This window comes from Orcinus orca, chromosome 9 (assembly GCF_937001465.1).
Source record: "Orcinus orca chromosome 9, mOrcOrc1.1, whole genome shotgun sequence".
NCBI classification, from domain to species: Eukaryota; Metazoa; Chordata; class Mammalia; order Artiodactyla; family Delphinidae; genus Orcinus; species Orcinus orca.
The window spans coordinates 34490675-34494918 of record NC_064567.1 but is presented as its reverse complement, the minus strand read 5'-3'; the positions used below and the strand labels follow the sequence as shown (position 1 = coordinate 34494918).

Sequence of the window (4244 nt, the reverse complement as noted above, 5' to 3'; positions counted from 1 at the left end):
ATTGTTCCTTCTTTTGAAATTCTATCCCACTAATTATCTGCATATTTAAATAATGTTAGTTTTCTCTTGGAATCCTTTAGAAATCAACACAGTGCTGGCTGGTATGACCTCAGAATCAGGAAGACAGCTAATCTTCCATTTGGAATTTAGGACATGCAAACTTGTATTGCTATTTATTCTTCTTTCTCTCTTAAACATCCATACTGTTGCTGCAATTAGATATTAAGTCCCTAGGGTCTGTACATTCTTTCCCTTTTGAGTCTCAGCTCCTAGCAATAAACACATAAGGATTGCTGGGGGATGATGGGAGGAATACAGAACCAATCTCCTGTGCAGCTGGCTTTTACAACTGTGACATACAAGCAAATTGATATTCTTCAGGAATTTTAAGGTCATTATTGACATATGTTTACTATGCAGTATTTACAGTGCTATTTTTAATATTTATTTTTAAATATTTAGGCTGTAACATGTGATATCATTCTTTCCCTGTGTTTACACTATATTAATGTTACAGGCTATATCATATCTCCCCTCTCCCCAAATTCATATTTGAAGTTCTAACCCCAAGTATCTCAAGATGTGACTGTATTTGGAAATAGGGTCTTGAAAAGGCAATTAGATTGAAATGAGGTCATTAGGGTGGGCCCTAATCCAATATGACTGGTGTTTTTTATAGGAAGAGGAGACTGGGATACTGACAGGCTCAGAGAGAAGGTCATGTAAAGACACAGGGAGAAGACAGCCATCTGCAAACCAAAATAGTTGCCTCAGAAGAAACCAACCCTGCCAACATCTTGATCTAGGACTTCTGGCTTCCAGAATTGTGAGAAATTTCATTTCTATTGTTTAAGTCTGTGGTACTTTGTTATGACAGGCCTAGCAAACTAATACAACTAATTTAGCCTATTATAATCTTATGAGCCTACTTGCTGTTCCAGGTAAAATAATAATGTCTTACATTTCTTTAGTACTTTTAGCATTATTAAGTTATTCAGCATTCTATTTTGTTGTCTGTTTGGGTTTCCATAACCCCTGGACAGAATACAAGGTAGATCTCTATTTCTCCTTCTCTCCTTTCCTGGAACAAAATTTAACCCAAAATGAACAAAGCAAATGGCGTCCTTCCTGATACCTAGGTGTGAATTTATGTAAAGGTGAATTTTTATTTGGGAACTTTTAAAAACTAACCTTCTGTTTTGAAAGGAAAAAAAGAAAGGATTCTTCCCAAAATATATACAACAAGATACGAATATTTAGGAACTAAGTATGATGATTTTTAATGTCACCCTAAAGCTCAGATTAGCGATCGGAAGGCTTTGGTGCAGAACCTGGCCCTCTTGGTGATGGATGTCAGATCTAGAGGCCTGTGTGGGCTCCCAGAGTTTTGAACATTAAAGACTGGGATGCTGTACAAGTTTCCTGAAAACTTTTACTGGATACCAAACATAGTTTTTTAAATTGGCCTTCAAATATGTCCTTGTAAAAGAATTTCACACCAGATATCAATAAGTACCAATAATTTTCAAGGGTCTAATTTTGTTGTGTAACAGACATTTTCTGTATTTAAATATTTCTTTTTTCTCCCCTCCATCATACAATGTCTTTTAGTTTTGCCCTGTTCTCCTTTAACAAACTTCCATTTCTAACCGCAGCTCAGTAACTTTCTCTCTTTAACTTCATAACTTATAAAATGGGTAGAATAATAACCCCTTTATAAACATTGTTTTCAGGTGGCAGAGGGTGAAACACATAAAGCATTTACTAGCTTGATGTTCATATTCTAGGAACTCAAATAACTGTGAGCATTATTATTATAACAACAATTAAAATATCTTTCAGTAGGTCTCTATGTAGGTAACTATTTGTGAATTCACATAAAGATAAATTATCATGTGGAGCAGTTATAGAATAATTTTCAATATACTTGAAAAAATAGTTAAAAGATTTGTAGATAATATAAAGAAATGAGTATTTCAGATAATGTAGTGAAAAGCTGTTTATATGCAATATTTTGCTTAATCTTCAGAAAAACCTTCTGAATAGGTATTATTAACTCCTTTTTACAGGTGTGAAATCTGGGTCTCAGTAGGAACATCCATGACCTGTCCCAGCAAAATCAGACAGGAGTTAGTGAAGCTCAGCTTTGCACAGTGGCTCTATCTTAGCTAATGAGGTTTATCCGAGGTGCAATTATTGCTAATTGAAAACTTTTCTCTAACGCTGAAAGGGTGTGACATATAGTCAGCCTTGGCAATGTTTGAGAGTCTCTACAGAGACTGAATTAAAAAAAAAAAAAAAGTTAGGGAAGCTGGAGCTCAAACTCAGGCTTTCACTTCAATCCAGTGTTCTTTCCAGTCTGCCACACGTGAATTTCAGGGATTTTTAACTGGCCGTTCCTGCTTGTTAAGCTCTAAAACAAATCACAACATAGAAATATTGTGTGCCGTACTATTTATTTTATTACCTTCTATTTTTCAATAAATAACAAACTGTAATGATATACTTGGGGCTCTTAACTTTCATTATTCGTAATTCAACACCTAATTCTCTCCCACTCCTGAGGCTCCTCTTACAACACAGACGATATGTCAGCTGCTCTCTGAGGGACATCATTAGACACGGTGAGAGTAAGTCCTTGCTATGTCTCCTGTAACGATGGGAGCTTGTTGTTCATTCCTTTTAAAAGGATCCCCTCTCTTCCTCTCAGATTGCAAATCAAAACTTGATAGACTTCTTTACTAATGCTTCATTTTTTCCCCATAGATACTGTCAATTTTGTAATTAAATACAGTTTTCTCCTTGATGGCTCAAGCTTAGAGCACATTTTAAGTTCATCCTTTGCAAGTGGATACCACCTCGTGTATCTTGTGTCTTGCCCTCATTCCTGGTTCCTTCTTTCTTTCCTCCTTCATGTTCTTTTCCTTCCATTCTTCCTACAAGTTGGATATTATTTTTATTTTGCTACACTGTATCTTTGTATATACCTAAAATCCTTCTTGAACAAATCAATCAAGCAATGGTGGCTTTTGTATGTAATTAACCATCTGATTTCAGGATACCTGGCTGTTCCAAAGAAAAACCCAGAGATGTCATGTTCTTTATTTTGTTTTGGTTCACCCAGCTGACTTACAGGGTAACAACCTTGGGATCTAAAAATAAGAGATTCAGCACTGCTTCTGAGCATCAAATATGCTCATAAAGTGATTAAGTATCCCTGCAGAAAGTTGTAAGCAAGTTTGTCTATGTGAGAATTATTAAGCCACAGAACACTTTGTTGAGGAAAAAGTAGGGAGAAAATAAAGCCTTTCTTATTAGTCATTTGAAAAAGAAAACTAGACAAGGCATTAAAAATTATACCATGGAAAAACTGCTCTGCTAAAAACTGGATTGACTGGAAAACCCAAGACTGTTAGTGAAATCTCCCATTCATAAATCAAATGATTGGATGAAGATTCTGCTTAGCAAAAAAATAATAATTATTATTCCTTTACATAATATGTTAGTCTCTCACAAAACATGTATTTAAAATATTTCAAATAGTGCCATCCAACTGCCTTCCTTTTCCACTGACCTCCTACCCAGCACCTTTAGATTGGGCAGCAGGAGATGCTGTAGTGAACATATTATCTTTATAATTTCACAAGCCCCTCAGCTGGAGTTCAGGATCAATTCTCACAATTTAATCCTATCTGCCAAAGAATTTTTAAACTATATAACTGACAAATAACCTGAGCTGTAATTTATGGATCTTTCCTCCGTGGGAAATAGTTACAGCTGGTTTTTAATACAAATTGCCTTACAATGTTGTAAAAGCTGAGTGATCTTACCAAGACCAACTGACTCCAGAAACAGAAACAAAAAAATAAAACACAAGAGCAACATCAAAACAGTTGCTAAGCCTTGTGTCTCTAATAAAGGACAAATTCTGGATCTAGTTACATATTTCATCCTCAGCCTAATCTTATTATGTTTGTTTGTTGTTGTTTTTTAACATTTCATTGATACTCTTCCAATTCTTCTCCCAAAAAGGTATTATGGTCACATCATTGTTTATTTTCCTGATTGGAATATTATTGCTTTAGTAAAAAATTCTATGTAATGCATTTAGATAGTGACATTCTTTGAGTTGCACATGTATACAGTTGACCCTTGAAAAACATGGGTTTGAATAGTGCTGGTTCACTTACGCATGGGATTCTTCAATAGTAAGTACTACAGTACTACATGATCCAGGGATGGTT

The 4244-nt window shown here is 35.2% G+C and overlaps 1 non-coding gene across 1 annotated transcript; it reads left to right on the top strand.

Annotated features, from left to right (window-relative positions):
* Positions 1 to 2142: 2142 nt before the first annotated feature.
* Positions 2143 to 2279, top strand: LOC117201383 (U4 spliceosomal RNA). Its single transcript, XR_004483401.1, has one exon. It is a non-coding gene; the product is annotated as a U4 spliceosomal RNA (small nuclear RNA).
* Positions 2280 to 4244: the final 1965 nt, after the last annotated feature.